Raw genomic sequence first — 18,975 nt, 5'->3', positions numbered from 1 at the left:
ACTTGTAATTTCCAGCAAAATGACTGAATGTGAGAGAGCTTAATGACAGGAAAGGAGCAGTGAGAGCAGAGATCTCTCAGAATTCTGTAACAGATAGAGCAAGTACTGGTAACTTGGATTTCTGAAAACTTGGATTCTGAAAACTTGGATTCTGAAATTAGATAGAGCAGTAGAGATAGAGGGATACAAGATAGAATGGCTGTCAAATTAGATAGAGCAGTAGGGATAGAGGGATACAAGATAGAATGGCTGTCAAATTAGATAGAGCAGTAGAGATAGAGGGATACAAGATAGAATGGCTGTCAAATTAGATAGAGCAGTAGAGAGAGGGATACAAGATAGAATGGCTGTCAAATTAGATAGAGCAGTAGGGATAGAGGGATACAAGATAGAATGGCTGTCAAATTAGATAGAGTCGGGAGAGTGATAGGATAGACAGAATTGCTTATAATGATAGAGAGAGAGAGGATCTTCTGCAGCAGGTCACCTGTAAGACACAAAAGGCCTGGAATTAGTCGTATTTCCAATATGCTTGGATTTACCATACTCTTCAGACTATATGGCACACCTAAAATCCTGTCATTTTTACAAAAATATACAATGTGCCTAGTGTATCGATTCTGGTTATGCTTACTGACCTCGAACAGGATTTCTGTGGTACACAGCGCTCAAAATTCTGTCAAATATTTTAGTAAGACTTCGGTGAGCTACAAAGCTGCGCTGCTTGATGTATTGTCAGAGCATTATGGCTACCATAGTCAGGACCCTCGCAGAGTAATTCGTACAGTGCTTCAACATAAGATTATGGTGTGTGTACAAGAACCTGGCACGTGCTAAGAGACATGCTTATGAAGCAGATTTCAAACTGATCAACCCATGAAGAGTTTGATGGATTTGTGGATGAGGAATGAACTGAAAAAGTGAGTTCTGTATTTTATGTGTTACAACTGAACAGTGTCGAGAGTTGTTGTGAATGACTTGAATAAAGTTTGACTTATCTGACTGTTTGTTTGGCTTAATCTGCCTTAAAAACAGACTTGTTTATTGACATTATGCCTTGTAATTTCAAAAATACAGTACATGTAGGGCTTTAAATACTAAAGAGTTCTACAGTAAATTATTGTACTGAACAGAATGACAATGTTTAACAAATGATGGTGGAACTGTTATAAGGACATTTTTACGTTCTATTAAAACAATAAACTAAGTCTATAAACTCAAACCAAGACGTGCTGCTACAGTAACTTACTGTAAATATTATATGGTCCAAATAAACCCGCACACTGAGGTTACAGCAGACAGATTCAGGCCTCCTGCTTTAAACACTTTATATCCATTAAACTCAAAATTATTTATTGACTGGCCAAAAAGAACAAAACCTTTCTCACATTTGCCTAAAAACATCTTGATGATCAGCAAGAGCTGTGCGGACTCACGGTACTAAACTGAATCTTCTAAAGTGAGAGAAATATTTCAGAAAAACACCAGCATTAAAGTCAAACATGGTGCCGTTACTGTGATTGTCCAGAGTTCCTTTACTACTTCAGGACCTACATAAACTCATCAGGTCCTGCGCTTAAGTTTAATCACACTTGGGATTTGCAGCAGGAAATTGATCTGAAGCACACAAGCAAGTCCAACTGAATGTCTTGGTGTAGACTAATCAGAGTCTCAACTTTAATGAAATTGAGATCCTTGAAATGATTTCAAAACACTATTTTTGACCTTAATTAAGACAACTGGAATTAAAGTGGACCAAAATCCCCCAGTGATGTAAATCAGTCATTACTAGTTACTATAAATGCTTGATGGTAGTTGTTGCTATCAGGGCTATCACAGCTGGGTATTAGAGAACAGACAGCTCTGGTTTGGTTTTCTCTGCTTCATACATGAAATCATCACTTTAAAACTGCTTTTTTTGTATTTATCCAGGTCATCCTTGTTAGATGATTGGAAACGTGACCAAAAAAAAGCATGAAAAAAATAATCTGCAAGGAAGAAAGACTTTTCCCAGCACTGTACCTCAGACAAAACCTTTACTTACCAGACTTGAGACGATCAGATCAGCAGTCTAGAGAAAGGAAACAATTCATCAGATCACTGTTTAATGATTCAGACTGTTGAGCCTCTTCACACACAATCCAATTTACTGTGACATTAAATAACTAGTCAAATCCTCAATTTCTTCATGCCTTTATGAACTCACTGTAGTCTAAAGAGGGCACAATTTAATTGCAGAGTCTCAGATGGCTTTAACATGTTTAATAAAAACATTCATACTACAGAATTGCAAAGAAGAGGCACCAATATTTGTTGGCACAAATGCAGGATATACCAAATATTTCGTACACAGAAGCTTTGTGGCTCCAACATTTTCTATCTCAAGTCAGCTCTAATAAAATGTGAAGAACGACAACTTTTAATCTAATTTCTAAATGTTGAATACAAATTAATCATTTAAATCAGAAGCAACAGAAAACCACAACAACAACAGTGGCACACCATTTTTTTAATGAAAATTTCTTAAAATATTACACTAAAAGGTCATTCCATTGTATTTGTTGCTAGCAATATTTATGTGTTTTGCAGTACATACCTTTTTGGCAACATTTATATTTAATTTTAAAACATTGGCTTTACTATACCTACTCACAACTGTACTTCTCTTACATTTTATTATTGCATTTTATTATTGCTTAAGTGTTTATCTATCACTTATAGGCTACGTTCACACTGCAGGTCTTAATGCTCAATTCAGATTTTTTGATCAAATCCGATTTTTTTTGTCTGCTTGTTCACACTACAAATAAAATGCAACAGCAAACGCTTTCTAGTGTGAACGCTCAAAGAGGCCCGCATGCGCAAAAGAAGACGTCACACACAACGCGCTCTGTTTAGACCCAGAGCAAACAGTATTGTTTGACTGATGGCCCTTAATATAAAGACTTCGGACTTTACGTTTCCCAATTTTTGCTTTAAGTTATTTTGTTATTTACATAATAATGTAAATAACCTAATAATGATCCTTATTGCTGTTTCAGAGGAGCGGTGCTTCAAAGGACAGCAGATTATACAGTACAAATAAAATTTTCACGTTGTCTTCCCAACAGTTTCACTGACATCTACAATGGATGGCCAGGAAGCGTTCGTGATGTCTTCTCAGGCGCTTCTCTGGTACTGATAATTGGCGTCTTTCTTGTGTCAGTGACGTAAAAGACGGATTTAATGCGACATGACCGTTCAAACAGCAGTCCCTTTCTAAAACATCCGATATGTATCGGATTCTGTACCACATAGGAAAGTGACCCAGATCGGATTTGAAAATATCGGATTTGTCCCGGTCACACTGTCATACCATCACTGATACCAACATGACAAAAAAAATCTGATTTGATGCGCTTTCGCCTGCAGTGTGAACGTAGCCTTAGTCACTCAGGCAAAATACTTCTAGTGTTTTGACTTCATGCTAATTCATAAGTGGAATGAGAGAGAAAATAAAAATCGATAGCTGTGGTGCTCTTAAGTCTTTAAGGTACCACCAATACTCACAATAAATCCACAAACATAAGGAGAAATCGAACAACTGCATGAAGATATCTCTGACATTTAACTATGTTTGGACTTGATAAGCCATCAAAAATTAAAATCAGAAATTAATGGACTATTAAACTTCATTGACACTTTCAGGGGCAGTCAGTGGTCCTATGTGGGGGCTTTGCTGCTACAGATTCTAAATCCTGACTATTTGTCTTTGCCCATGAGTGAATGGCAAGATAACACGAATAGCCAAACTACTGTAAGTAAATTACTAAACATTACCATTGCTGTCTACTTACCAGCAAAGGCAAAACCAAAGATCTGTTCACTCTGTGTAACAAAAGACAAAGAACAAAAATACAGGCTCAGACAACTCCAATCAGCACTACAGTCAATACTGCATCACTCTCTATAGTCAAAAACATTCTGGAAACTTCTTTGTTTAACACAGCTGGAATACAAACAACAACTCTCCTCTGTTTTCTTTTTCCACACCCTAATAAAGATTATCATCTTCATAAAAAGGTAATATGTAGTTTTATCCATTTGCAATAAGCCACACAAGTTTCTGAGTCATGTAATGCTCCAAAATTTAGGTTCAGTTACATAAGAGAGTAGATATCGTAGCCAATGATTTGCTACACCTAGCACTGCACACTTTATCAAATGGTGATGTCACAATTTAAAAGTAGGCAACAATCACAAATGATAGCTTGTATGGAATGTTTGTAGGCTTTAACATTTGAGGTGGCCTGCATTCAAATTCTATTAACACAAAAACAAATAGTCTATAAACTTACACCAAGATGTGCTGCTACAATAACTTACTGTAAATATTATATGGTCCAACAAAACCAACACACTGGAGGTTAGAGCAGACAGTTTCAGGCCACCTGCTTTAAACATGTCATTGTAACAACAGTGGCACACCATTTTTGCAATTAAAATTTCTTAAAAATTATAATAAAAAGTCCTTCCATTGTACCTGTTGGCAGGAATCTTTTTGTATTTTGCAATATTTCCCTTTTATATATAATTTTCAAACACATTGTATCAAGCAAATTATTAAGAAAGTAATTTAAACTTAGTGTATATAAATTACACACAGGCTTTAACATACACAATATTGCCTACTCACAACTCTGGTTCTCTTAGTTTTTTTATTATTGCTTAAATGTTTAACCTACCACTTCTATTCACTCAGGCAAAAATACTTCTATAGTGGTCTGACTTGAATGTAAGACATGAGCAGAATATGAGTGAAGATATAAATCAACAACTGTGGTGCTCTTAAGTGTTTAAGCTACCACTTACACTAACTCACCTAAAATGCATTCATAGTTGTGTCTGCTACGTAAATCCACAAACAAATGGACAACACAAACAACTGTATAAAAACAGTTGTTTGTGTTCAAACATAAAAATCAGACACAAATGGCCTATTAAACTTCAGAGACAGTCAGAGGTCATGTGTGGGGCCTTTGCTGCTACAAGGTATAAATTCTGACCATTTGTTTTTGCCCATCAGTAAATGGTTATGTCACAAAAACCAAACTACGTTAGGTAAGTTGCTAAACATGTTACACAGTGACAATGTCATATTTCTGCAGTTACAATTGCTGTTTACTTACCAGCAAAGGCAAAACCGAAGTTCTGTTTCACTCTGTGTAACAAAAGAACAAAAATACAGAATCAGACAACTGAAATCAGCATCAGAGTCAATACTGCATCACAATCTGTAGTTGAAAAAAAATCTGTTAAATTCTTTGTTTACAACAGCTTTACTATAAACACCCCATCTTCTCTTTCTGTACCTTATTAAAGATTTCCGTCTTTATTAAGGTGATGTGTCGTTTTATCAATCTGCAGTAAGCCACAAAAATGTTGTTGTTGCTATCAGGGCTTTCACAGCTGGGTATTAGAGAACAGATAGCTCTGGTTTGGTTTTCTCTGCTTCATACGTGAAATCATCACTTTAAAAATGCTTTTTTGTATTTATTCATATCATCCCTGTTAGATGATTTGAAACGTGACAAAAAAGCATGAACAAAACAAATCTGTAAGGAAGAAAGACTTTTCCCAGCACTGTACCTCAGACAAAATGAACTCACTTTAGTCTAAAGAGGGCAAAATTTAATTGCAGAGTCTCAAATGGCCTTAACATGTGTAATAAAAACAATAATTACTACAGAAATGCTTTGATAAGCCTTTAAAATTAAAATTAGACATAAATGGCCTATTAAACTTCAGGGACATTTTTAGGGACACTCAGAGGTCTAGTGGGGGGGCTTTACTGTTTATAAATCCTAAATGTGTTTTTGCCCATGAGCAAATGGCAAGATATCACAAAAAGCCAAACTATTGTATATAAATTGCTAAACATGTTACACAATCCCAGTTTCATATTGCTTCAGTTACAATCACTGTTTACTTACCAGCAAAGGCAAAACCAAGCTTTATTTCACTCTGTGTAACAAAAGACAAAGAGCAAAAATACAGGATCAGAAAACTCAAATCAGCATCAATACTGCATCACTCTGTTGTCAAAAAGATTCACTAAACTTCTTTGTTTACTACAGCTGGAATACAAACAACAACAACTCTCCTCTGTTTTCTTTGGTCTACATCTCATTTAAGATTGCAATAACACTCATACATGAAAAACTGCACGATATATTTTTAAGGCTTTAATATTTGAGGTGGTCTGCATTCAAATTCTACTTCCTAAAATATTATCAACTGCACATAGTATCATTAAATATGCTGTAGTTTTAAAATAAATATCTATGTACCATTCTAATAATAATATACTGCCATATTTTATTTATGTGAAGGTGGGCTGTTGTTTATTTCATTAATTTTCCACAAAGTGAGAATTTAAACTGTGCTGCAGATTTAGGCACAAACAAGCCTTTGTTAAACAGTTCTTAAAAATTAAAGTCTCCTGTTTAGGAGTTCTTATTATTCTTGAGCTATGTACACAGGTACTTTTGAAAATGGAGATTTTTCTATGCGTTTGCACCTTTCGTCCACACTTAAACGGCGTTTTCGGTGACTGAAAACGGAGATTTCTAAAAACGCTTGCCAGGATATTTTCGAAAACTCAGTTTTTGCATTTATGTGTGGACGACAAAAACGGAGAAAACGCAGCGTCAAAGATGTGCGCCTTTTTTGACGTCACACTGTGCGCCACGTTATTGTTTCGGTGAAATGCATTTCTACAATACGGTTACTGTTAATTGTACTCTCTGCAGTGTTTAAATGCTTACATATACACACACACAGTTACTGTCCCCCCACACATATGACTCGGTTCTGCTTTTATGCCCCATCTTTGTTTGCTATTTCCCACCGAGGCTTCTAGACTTCTGATTGGCCAACATTTCTACAGGTTAGGAATATATCGCCACCTGTTGCTTTGGCATGTTCCTAGCAGCGTTTTCCTTCATTTCTGCATTTACGTGTGGACGGGATTGTTTTTTAAAACGAAAAATCTCAGTTTTCAAAAATAGACTATGTCCCCACATACATGGGTATGTTTAATCCTCAGTTTCTCCCTCCCTCCTTTCTCTTAATTAACCCACAAGACCTGGACAAATGTGACTCTTTTTCTCCCGTGTTCGGTCAGAGGCGGTAAAATGGCTCCTTTGATCTTGCCGAAACTGAATCTATGGGGGTTCGTTAAAAACGTTACAGCCGAAAGAATGAGGCTGTTTTAACCAACTGATTTTAGAAGAGAGCTAACTGCACCTTATTTAACAGACTGAAAAACACGAACACACCGAATACAATTAATAAAACAACACAATAACCGTGGTTTACAGTCAAATGAATTATCTTCATTTCACACTGGGCTCATAAGAGCGCTAGGCGTTAGCATTGGGTTGTTAGCGTTAGCTCATCAAACACTGCTTTTACATACAAAAATGACAATTTTTCACTAAAAAGCAACCATTGTGTTACCTTAATATGAGTTATACCTCGGCTGGATTTATAAATCACTAACAAGAACTCGTTAAATCGCGCAAACAGAGTATAGACAATTCGGAGAGCAGAAGAGAAGCAGCACTTACCGAGAGCGGACTCAACGAAGTGTGCGGAGAGGCAGATGTCAGCCAGTCAGGTAAAAGATGAGGCGTGAGGCGTTCACGGGTAGTAGGAAATTCCAGTATTACACACAATGGGCATTATAAACATCGAAAATGTAGGTAATTTTAAATATTTTATACAATATTTATTTGCTACAGAAAAAAAAGCAGAACTTTAATTCTATAAGTTGAATAAATATTATTAGAAGGCTCTTCTCCTGAACACCAACACCAAAGAGCTGGTGATAGAGTTCACCAGACCTAAAAAAAACCAAAACAAAAACAAAAAACAGTCCAGGACAGTCTGCAAAGATATTTTAAAGACAATATATTTACAAAAATTTACAAATAAATTTGGAAAAAAACCAAGAAAAACCAATAGATAAACACAAAATCAAATATACAGAAATGTAAAGAGAGAAACACACACACAGGGTTTATGCCAGTCAACCATTCTGAATATATTATATTTTTATCCAACAATGAGATGCTGCCCTGAAGAGGGTCTCTCTCTCTCTCTCTCTCTCTCTCCCTCACACACACACACACACACACACACAGCAGCAGCAGCAAGTGAACAGATGCTGTTAACAGCATGTTTCTAGGTCAGTCAAGCAGCTGTGAGCTTCTCAATTTGAATCCACCAATCAGAGAGGCTGTGTGCTTTTTCCCACCAAAACTGGTGCACCAAGTGCAGGCTTTTACAGCACAGAGAGAGACGGGATTTTTGCAGTGTATTTCTCATAGTGAGGACTCCCCTCAAACAAACAGCCATAAATTCCTAACCGTAGGGGCTAAAACGGTCATTCTTAGACCGTTGTGTTCAGAAGACATGGGAGAATCAGATATGATTGATTGTCCTAGAAGCCATCAATGCACTAATATGCAAATTTGCATGTGTCAGGCCTCAGATATCATTGGCTGGTTTGGAAGCCGTGCATGCCCTGATATGTAAATTTGAATATTAGACTCCTCACAGAGGATTAACTCCCTGGGGAGCTGGCAGAAATATATAGAAATACTATGATTACCCAGAAATACTGCATTTAGTAGAAATACTATGTTTTAGCACAAATACTATAAAATGGCAGGAATACTATAATTAAGCAGAAATACAATATTAAATACAACTCCTATAAAAAGTAGAAATACTGTACTATGATTTGGTAGAAAAACTATAATTAATCAGAAATACTATATTTGGCAGAAATACTGTAATCAGCACATATACTGTAACATGACAGAAATTCCTCCACTTAGTAGTAATACTATAACATAACACAAATGTTATGATTTGGCACAAAAACCATGATTTGGCAAAAATACTATGATTTAGCAGAAATACTATGATTGAGCAGAAGTACTAAAATGTAGTAAAAGTACTTTGATTTAAGAGAAATCCAATTATGGAGGAGTAATACTTTAAAATGGGAGAAATATTGATACACACACACATTCACAGAGCCTAAAGGGAAGAGTATTTGTGCCATGGAGTGTTAAGAAGAATCTGAGGTCCATATTAGAAAAGCTGGTAAAAAGTTTTCAGAATTGTAATAAATGATGAATATGAATTAGTGGTCTGTGATAGTGTATTAATTTGTAGGGCAAAAAACATGTTGTTCAAGGTGGAGTTGAACCCACGACCTTTAGGTAGCAGACCTGTGTCATTACCAGCTGCGCCACTGGGAAAGGCAGTGAGCTTTTGGGAAACAGGGTGATGAGCAGTCAGAATTAGATCGCGGTGAGAGGCAAAGAGCGCCGTTTTTTGGAGTTACAAAACGTCATGTAACTCAAAAACTAGGTGGACTAGAAGCATAATTCTTGTACTGGGTGAATCAGCGGACTTTGGTGTACTTTGACTGCGATTTTCATTGCTCTTTGTACATCCGTCGCTGAGATATGACAAGAGAAGAAACGGCAGACCTCAGATATGATTGGCTGGCTGGGAAGCTGGCAGAAATATATAGTAATAGTGTGATTAAGCATAAATACTACATTTAGCAGAAATACTGTATTAAGCACAAATCCTATAAAAAGCAGAAATACTATATTAAGCACAAATGCTATAAAAAGCAGAAATACTATATTAAGCAATATAAATATCCTATAAAAATGGTATAAAAAGCAAAAATACTGTAATATGATTTGGTAGAAAAACTATAATTAATCAGAAATGCTATATTGGGCAGAAATACTATATTTAGCACAAATCTTATAAAATAGCAGAAATAGTATGATTCAGCACAATAGTAATAACTTAAACAGAAAAATTGGAAAAGCAAAATGGACAGCTGAAAAAATGCTGAACATGCTAAGGGTCCTTCAAATGTACTTGTTAAATGAAAAAAAAAACTCAGCAAAAAAAGTGTAACAGTCACACAATCACAAATATGGAAACATATGGAAACACACATGCACAGAGAGACACACAGGATCAAATTCAGTCAACCAGTCTAAATATATTGAATTTAAATCATACAATAAGATGCTCCCATAAAAACTCTGTCTCGCCCTCTCTTTCTCTCTCTCTGTCACACACACACACACACACACACACACACACACACACAGGGAGAGAGGAGCAACTTGCTAGGTCATTCAAGCAGCCTGGGAGCTGCTAAATTTGAATCCACCAATCAGAGAGGCTGTGTACTTTTTCCCGCCAAAACAGGTGCAGCCGTTTTTACACACACTCAGAACAGAGAGAGGCACAGGATTTTTGCAGTCTATTTCTCATAGTGAGGATTCCTCTCAAACAAATGGCCATAATTTCCTAACCGTAGGGGCTAGAACGGTCATTCTTACACCGTTTTGTTCAGAAGAGATGGGGGAATCTTACAGTGTTGACAATTTATCATTAAAATATGAATTATTGAAGATATTTGACTTGTAATGCACCATAACTGAGCAGAGGCGCAGCAAAAACTGCCTTGACTTCCCCTCAAACAACACTTTCTAACTCTAAATCTATTTGGAGTATCGATATCATTCTTTCACCGTAAGAGACAGCAGGCTTTGGTGAACAGTCATGGAAATTTTCAGGTCTCTGTTGAAATCCATTAAAAAGATATGACGAGAGAAAAAAGTGGTTCATTTCCAGAGTTTGAAATCTGAAGAAATCTGAGCAAACGACGAATTTCCTACCCTCAAACAAGTCTAACTCATCTCAGAACGGTAATAGGTAAGAAAAATATTCTTGAATTGTGAGCGTCAGGAGTGTCTGAAGATATACCGGGACAAGCCTCATGTCTAAACTTCGCTTCGTTAAGGAGATATGACGATTCGAATATGCCTCTCATTGCAGAAATCAAGCAGTGATTTTGAACAAACTCTCCATTGACTTTCTATGGGGATTTTTGAGACTTTGTGTTGGTCTGAGAAGATTTGACAAAATTCTATAAATCCCACAACCATGATAGTGACATTTTCTGAAAGCCAGCAAAAATACCTACGTTTTGATGTATAATTTGTGGAAGTTGAGTGAAAATTGAGCAAGTAGCAAGAAGTTGTTCGGACATGAAGAGAAGACTGCAAAACCTTCAGTGGCACACTGGAAGCCAAGTGCATAGCAACCATAACAACGCATGTATTTTGTGAAAAATCACAATTTTGCAACTCAAAACTTTAAGAGGCATAAAAGTAAAACGGTAAAAGATTTGAAAAAGCTGATTTATTCCTGAATAGCCCAATAATTTGAGAACATTTTAAAGTTTGAATGGTTGTTCTATGTGAAAGTAGGAAAAAGTAGTTAAGTTTCAAAAACAAGCAAGTTTTAGCAGAATTGCGGAAGTTTCCCATTCATTTCAATGGGACAAATTAAAGGAAAAAAACGTAATATTTTAAAAAGTATAATAGTATAAAATACCAAAAGATATTGCCGGAAAGAGCAAAAATAGCAGAATAGTTTAAAATTTGAACGGTGAAAATCGGCTGAAAATTGTGGAAGTAGATCCACGGCGAAAAGTGTACGGAAGCAACTAGAATAATAAGAATAAAGAATAAAGAGAAACAGGAACTCAATAGTGTGGATGCCTCCAGCATCCACACAACTAGAAAAATTTGCATTTCCTGCGAAAATGCTGTGTGGATGCCTTAACGCTGAAGCTGTCTGCTGAAAAGCTGAAAAAGATGAAAAGTTGCAAAGAGTTGTATGGTGGTGGAAAAAAACATGTCGCCCTGAGCAGGATTCGAACCTGGCCCTCCTGCTCTCAAGGTAGCTACTCATCTCACTGAGCTAAACTCATTCTCTCAAAAAAGTGGAGGAGGGACCGACAATTCAGCTAAAATGAGCGGAAGCTGCTGAGAATTGTGCTGATAAGAGGTGAAAAGGTTGAAAATTTTGCAGAAAAGAGGTGAATCAGAAGAATTTCTGCAGAAAAGAGGCAAAGGAGCAGAAACGTGCGCTGAAAAGAGATGAATCAGCAGAGTTTCTGCTGAAAAGAGTTTTTTTTTTCTGAAAACAGCCCCAAAAAATGGAATTTGTGCTGAAAAGGGGTGAAAAAAAAGAAAATTTTGCTGAAAAGGGGTGAAGAAGGTAAAGTATACCAAATCAAAGTATTTGTGCCAAAACATAGTGTTTCTGCCATATTGTGGTATTTGTGCCACAAAAGTTACTACATTACAACATGAATACGGATTAAAGATGGTGGTGAAAAAAAAACATGTCGCCCTGAGCAGGATTCGAACCTGGCCCTCCTGGTCTCAAGGCAGCTACTCATCTCACTGAGCTAAACTCATTCTCTCAAAGAACAGGAGGAGAGACCGACAATTCTGCTAAAATGAGCAGAAGCTGCTGAGAATTGTGCTGAGAAGAGGTGAAAAGGCTGAAAATTTTGCAGAAAACAGGTAAATCAGCAGAATTTCTGCAGAAAAGAGGTAAAGAAGCAATAAGTTGCGCTGAAAAGAGATGAATCAGCAGAATGTCTGCTCAAAGGTGGCTATTCATTTCCCTGAGCCAAAGTCACTCTTACAAAGAAGAGGTAGAGAGACGGACAATTCTGCTGAAATGAGCAGAAGCTGATAAGAGGTGAAAAGGCTGAAAATTTTGCAGAAAAGAGGTGAATCAGCAGAATTTCTGCAGAAAAGAGGCAAAGAAGCAGAAACTTGCGCTGAAAAGAGATGAATCAGCAGAGTTTCTGCTGAAAAGAGGTTTTTTTTTCTGAAAACAGCCCAAATAAATGGAATTTGTGCTGAAAAGGGGTGAAAAAAATGAAAATTTTGCTGAAAAGGGGTGAAGAAGGTAAAGTATATCAAATCAAAGTATTTGTGCCAAAACATAGTGTTTCTGCCATATTGTGGTATTTGTGCCACAAAAGTTACTACATTATAACATGAATACAGATTAAAGATGAAAGAAACTGGCAACAAATTCCTCCACTACAAACCAGTCTGATACCACTTCTTTGCAGTGTTCACGTTTACTAAGGCACTACCCAAAAGGCGCCACAAGAGGGCACTCCAACACAAGAGATGAGGTGAATGAGCAGAATTTCTGCTGAAAAGAGGCAGAAGGTTCTGTATGTAGAAAAAGAAACACTGTTGAACCATGTGTGAAATAAATAAAGAAATGAAATGAAAGAACAGCCTGGTTCTGCTCAAATTCACCAATCAGAGGTACTGCCTCAGTCTGCTTCATCAGGCTGTGTACTTGTTTCTGCCATGGAGCGTTAACAAGAATCTGAGGTCCATATTAGAAAAGCTGCTAAAATCATAAAACTTTGCAGAATTGTAATAGATTAGCAATATAAATTACAGGTCTGTGATAGTGTATAAATTTGTAGTGAAAAAAAAAACGTGGACCAAGGTGGGATTGAACCCACGACCTTTGAGCTGCAGAGCCGTGTCATTACTGATTGCGCCACCTGGAAAGGGGGCGGCGGTCTGAAAGACAGATACTTGGGCAGTCAGAAAATAGATCGCGGTGAGAGGCGAAAAACGCCGTTTTTTGGAGTTACAAAACGTCGTGTAACTCAAAAACTAGGAGGGATAGAAGCATAATTCTTGTACTGGGTGAATCAGCGGACTTTGGTGTACTTTCACTGCGATTTTCATAGCTCTTTGTGCCTCCATCGCGGAGATTTGACGAGAGAAGAAACGGCTTCATTTCCAGAGTTTGAAGACTGAGAGAAGGACAGATTTTCACCCCTCAAACAAACGTAATTCATTGCTCAACGATAAGATAATTGTAAAAACTGCTTGCACTGTGAGTGTCAGCAGTGTCTGAAGATATATTGGCACAAGCCTCATGTCCTAACTTTGCTTTGTTAAAGAGATATGGCAATTTGAAAATGCCTCCCGTTACAGAATTTCAGGTCTGAATTTCAAAACCTCCCCATAGACTTTGAATGGGGACTTGTCAGACCTTGTGTCACTCCGAGGCAAATTGCGAAAAAACGGTAAACCTCACAACAAAGATAGTGACATTGTCTGAAAGCCAGCAAAAATACCTACGTTTTGATGTATAATTTGTGGGGATTGAGTGGAAATTGAGTGAGTAGGAAGAAGTTGTTTAGACATGAAGAGAAAATTCAGAACCGACCAGCACTCACTCTGACTTAATTGCATAGCAACCATAGCAACGCATGTATTTTCTGAAAAATCACAATTTTGCAACTGAAAACTTAAAGAGAGATAAGATTAAAACGGTAGAAGATCTGAAAAAGCTGAATCAGACAGGAATAGCCCAATAATCTGAGAACATTTTAAAGTTTGAATGGAGTTTCTAGGTGAAAGCATGAGAACGTAGTTAAGTTTGAAAGACAAGCAAGTTTTAGCAGAATTGTGGAAGTTTCCCATTCATTTCAATGGGACAAATTAAAGGAAAAAAGTGTAATATTTTAAAAAGTATAACAGTAATAAACACCAAAAGTCATAGCCGGCATTAGCAGAAAGAGCAGAACAGTTTAGAGTTTGAACGGAGAAAATCGGCTGAAAACTGAGGGAGTAGATAAGTGCCAAAAAGTGTACGGAAGCAACTAGAATAATATAGTGGAATAAAGAATAAAGAGAAACAGGAACTCAATAGTGTGGAAGCCCTTTAGGGCATCCACACAACTAGAAAAATTTGCATTTCCTGCGAAAATGCAGTGTGGATGCTGTAATGCTGAAGCTGTCTGCTGAAACTAGCAGAAAAAGCTGAAAAGTTGCAGAATTTGTAAAAACTTTGCAGAAGCAAAGGAACTTTGCTAAAATGTAGTAACTTAGCAGAACTGCAATATCTTAGAGGAAACATAATACTTGGCAGAAATACAATAGCATAGCAGAACTTAGCAGAAATATTGTAACTTACCAGAAACACGATAACTTCTCAAAAATACAAGAATTTAGGAGAAATAGTATAAGATAACAGAAAGAATATATTTAGCCAAACATTCTTAAACATTACAGAAATACTATGATTTAGAAAAACAGTACAACATAACAGAAATGCTGCGATTTACCAGAGACACTGTAATTTACTATTAATATTGAATTTTTTTTAAAAAAAATACTATGTTTTAGCACAAATACTGTAATTTGACAGAAATACTATAATTCGGCAGAAATACTATGATTTAGCAGAAATACTGTAATCAGCACATATACTGTAACATGACAGAAATTCCTCCACTTAGTAGTAATACTATAACATAAAACAAATGTTATGATTTGGCAAAAAAAACGTAATTTGGCAAAATACTAATATTTAGCAGAAATAGTATGATTGAGTAGAAGTACTAAGATGTAGTAAAAGTACTTTGATTTAACAGAAATACAATTATGGAGGAGTAATACTTTAAAATGGGAGAAATATTGATACACACACACATACACAGAGCCTAAAGGGAAGAGTATTTGTGCCATGGAGTGTTAAGAAGAATCTGAGGTCCATATTAGAAAAGCTGCTAAAATCATAAAAGTTTGCAGAATTGTAATAAATGATGAATATGAATTAGTGGTCTGTGATAGTGTATTAATCTGTAGGGAAAAAAAACATATTGCCCAAGGTGTAATTGAACCCACGACCTTTGGGTTGCAGACCTGTGTCATTACCAACTGCGCCACTGGGAAAGAGAGCAAGCGCCTGGAAAACAGGGTGATGAGCAGTCAGAATTAGATTGCGGTGAGAGGCGAAAAACGCTGTTTTTTGGAGTTACAAAACGTCGTGTAACTCAAAAACTAGGTGGACTAGAAGCATAATTCTTGTACTGGGTGAATCAGCGTACTTTCGTGTACTTTGACTGTGATTTGCATTGCTCTTTGTACATCTGTCGCTGAGATATGACGAGAGAAGAAAGGGCAGACCTCAGATATGATTGGCTGGCTGGGAAGCCGTGCAGGCCCTGATATGTAAATTTTATATGTATGAGTCCTCACAGAGGATTAGCTGCCTGGGGACCTGGCAGAAATATATACAAATAGTATGATTAAGCATAAATACTATATTTAGTAGAAGTACTATGTTTTAGCACAAATACTATAAAATGGCAGAAATACTATAATTAAGCAGAAATACTATATTTGGCAGAAACACTATATTTAGTACAAATCTTATGAAATAGCAGAAATAGTATGATTTAGCAGAAATGCTGTATTTGGCACAAATCTCATAAAATAGCAGAAATAGTATGATTTAGCAGAAATGCTGTATTTGGCACAAATCTCATAAAATAGCAGAAATAGTATGATTTAGCAGAAATGCTGTATTTAGCACAAATACTGAAAAGCAGCAGAAATGCTATGACTTAGCACAACAGTAATAACTCATAGAAAAATTGGAAAAGCAAAATGGACAGCTGGAAAAATCCTGAACATGCTAAGGGTCCCTCAAATCCAATTGTTAATTGAAAAAAAAAAATCAGCAAAAAAAGTATAACAGTCACACAATCACAAATATGGGCACATATGGAAACACACATGCACAGAGAGACACACACAGGACCAAATTCAGTCAACCAGTCTAAATATATTGAATTTAAGTGATATAATAAGATGCTCCCATCAAAAGGCTCTCTCTCGCTCTCTCTCTCTCTCTCTCACACACACACACACACACACACACACACAGAGCCTAAAGGGAACAGTATTTGTGCCATGGAGTGTTAACAAGAATCTGAGGTCCATATTACAAAAGCTGCTAAAATCATAAAAGGTTGCAGAATTGTAATAAATGATGAATATGAATTAGTGGTCTGTGATAGTGTATTAATTTGTAGGGAAAAAACACATGTTGCCCAAGGTGTAATTGAACCCACGACCTTTGGGTTGCAGACCTGTGTCATTACCAACTGCGCCAATGGGAAAGAGAGCGAGTGCCTGGAAAACAGGGTGATGAGCAGTCAGAATCAGATTGCGGTGAGAGGCGAAAAACGCCGTTTTTTGCAGTTACAAAACGTCGTGTAACTCAAAAACTCGGTGGACTAGAAGCATAATTCTTGTACTGGGTGAATCAGCGTACTTTCGTGTACTTTGACTGTGATTTGCATTGCTCTTTGTACATCTGTCGCTGAGATATGACGAGAGAAGAAAGGGCAGACCCCAGATATGATTGGCTGGCTGGGAAGCCGTGCAGGCCCTGATATGTATTTGTATGTATCAGTCCTCACAGAGGATTAGCTGCCTGGGGACCTGGCAGAAATATATAGAAATAGTATGATTAAGCATAAATACTACATTTTTTAGAAAAACTATATTAAGCACAAATCCTATAAAAAGCAGAAATACTATATTAAGCAATATAAATATCCTCTAAAAATCCTATAAAAAGCAGTAAAACTGTACTATGATTTGGTAGAAAAACCCTAATTAATCAAAAATACTAAATTTGGCAGAAATAGCAGAAACACTATATTTAGCACAAATCTTATGAAATAGCAGAAAGAGTATGATTTAGCAGAAATGCTGTATTTAGCACAAATCTCATAAAATAGCAGACATAGTATGAGTTTGCAGAAAAGCTGTATTTAGCACAAATACTGAAAAGCAGCAGAAATGCTATGACTCAACACAATAGTAATAACTTAAAAAAGAAAAGCAAAATGGACAGCTGAAAGAATCCTGAACATGCTAAGGGTCCCTCAAATGTAATTGTTAAATGAAAAAAATCAGCAAAAAAAAGTATAACAGTGACACAATCACAAATATGGACACATATGGAAACACACATGCACAGAGAGACACACACAGGATCAAATTCAGTCAACCAGTCTAAATATATTGAATTTAAATCATATAATAAGATGCTCCCATAAAAACTCTCTCTCGCCCTCCCTTTCTCTCTTTCTTTGTCACACACACACACACACACACACACACACACACACACACACATAGGGAGAGACAAGTAAGTTTCTAGCTCAGTCAAGCAGCCTGGGAGCTGCTGAATTTGAATCCACCAATCAGAGAGCCTGTGCACTTTTTCCCGCCAAAACAGGTGCAGCCGTTTTTACACACATAGAGCACAGAGACAGGATTTCTGCAGTGAATTTCTCATAGTGAGGATTCCTCTCAAACAAATGGCCATAATTTCCTAACCGTAGGGGCTAGAACGGTCATTCTTACACCGTTTTGTTCAGAAGAGATGGGGGAATCTCAAAGTGTTGACAATTTATCATTAAAATATGAATTTTTAAAGATATTTGACTTGTAATGCACCATAACTGAGTAGAGGCGAAGCAAAAACTGCCTTGACCTGCCCTCAAACAACGCTTTCTAACTCTAAATCTATTTGGAGTATCAATATCATTTTTTCACCGTAAGAGACAGCAGGCTTTGGTGAACAATCTTGGAAATTTTCAGGTGTCTGTTGATATCCATTAAAAAGATATGACGAGAGAAAAAAGTGGTTCATTTCCAGAGTTTGAAATCTGAAGAAATCTGAGCGAACGATGAATTTCCTACCCTCAAACAAGTCTAACTCATTTCAGAACGGTAATAGGTGAGAAAGAAATTCTTGAATTGTGAGCGTCAGGAGTGTCTGAAGATATACTGGGACAAGCCTTATGTCTTAACTTTGCTTCGTTAAGGAGATATGACGATTCGAATATGCCTCTCATTACAGAAATCAAGCTGTGATTTTGAACAAGCTCTCCATTGACTTCCTATGGAGAGTTTTGCGACTTTGTGTTGGTCTGAGGAGATTTGCCAAAATTCTATAAATCTCACAACCATGATAGTGACATTTTCGGAAAGCCAGCAAAAATACCTACGTTTTGATGTATAATTTGTGGAAGTTGAGTGAAAATTGAGCAAGTAGCAAGAAGTTGTTCGGACATGAAGAGAAGACTGCAAAACCTTCAGTGGCACACTGGAAGCCAAGTGCATAGCAACCATAACAACGCATGTATTTTGTGAAAAATCACAATTTTGCAAC

At 36.8% G+C, this 18,975-nt stretch overlaps 1 long non-coding RNA gene across 1 annotated transcript; it reads right to left on the bottom strand.

Moving 5' to 3' along the window:
* Nucleotides 1–289: 289 nt before the first annotated feature.
* Nucleotides 290–5,990, bottom strand: LOC112844754 (uncharacterized). The gene is made up of 3 exons (XR_003217502.1): nt 5,973–5,990; nt 2,045–2,071; nt 290–487 (listed from the first exon to the last, which is right to left on the bottom strand). It is a non-coding gene; the product is annotated as an uncharacterized LOC112844754 (long non-coding RNA).
* Between the last annotated feature and the right edge of the window lie 12,985 nt (nt 5,991–18,975).

Source organism: Oreochromis niloticus, unplaced genomic scaffold (genome assembly GCF_001858045.2).
Source record: "Oreochromis niloticus isolate F11D_XX unplaced genomic scaffold, O_niloticus_UMD_NMBU tig00001262_pilon, whole genome shotgun sequence".
Lineage (NCBI taxonomy): Eukaryota > Metazoa > Chordata > Actinopteri > Cichliformes > Cichlidae > Oreochromis > Oreochromis niloticus.
Note: the sequence above shows the minus strand (reverse complement) of the source record. Positions and strands in the feature narration are given on the sequence as shown.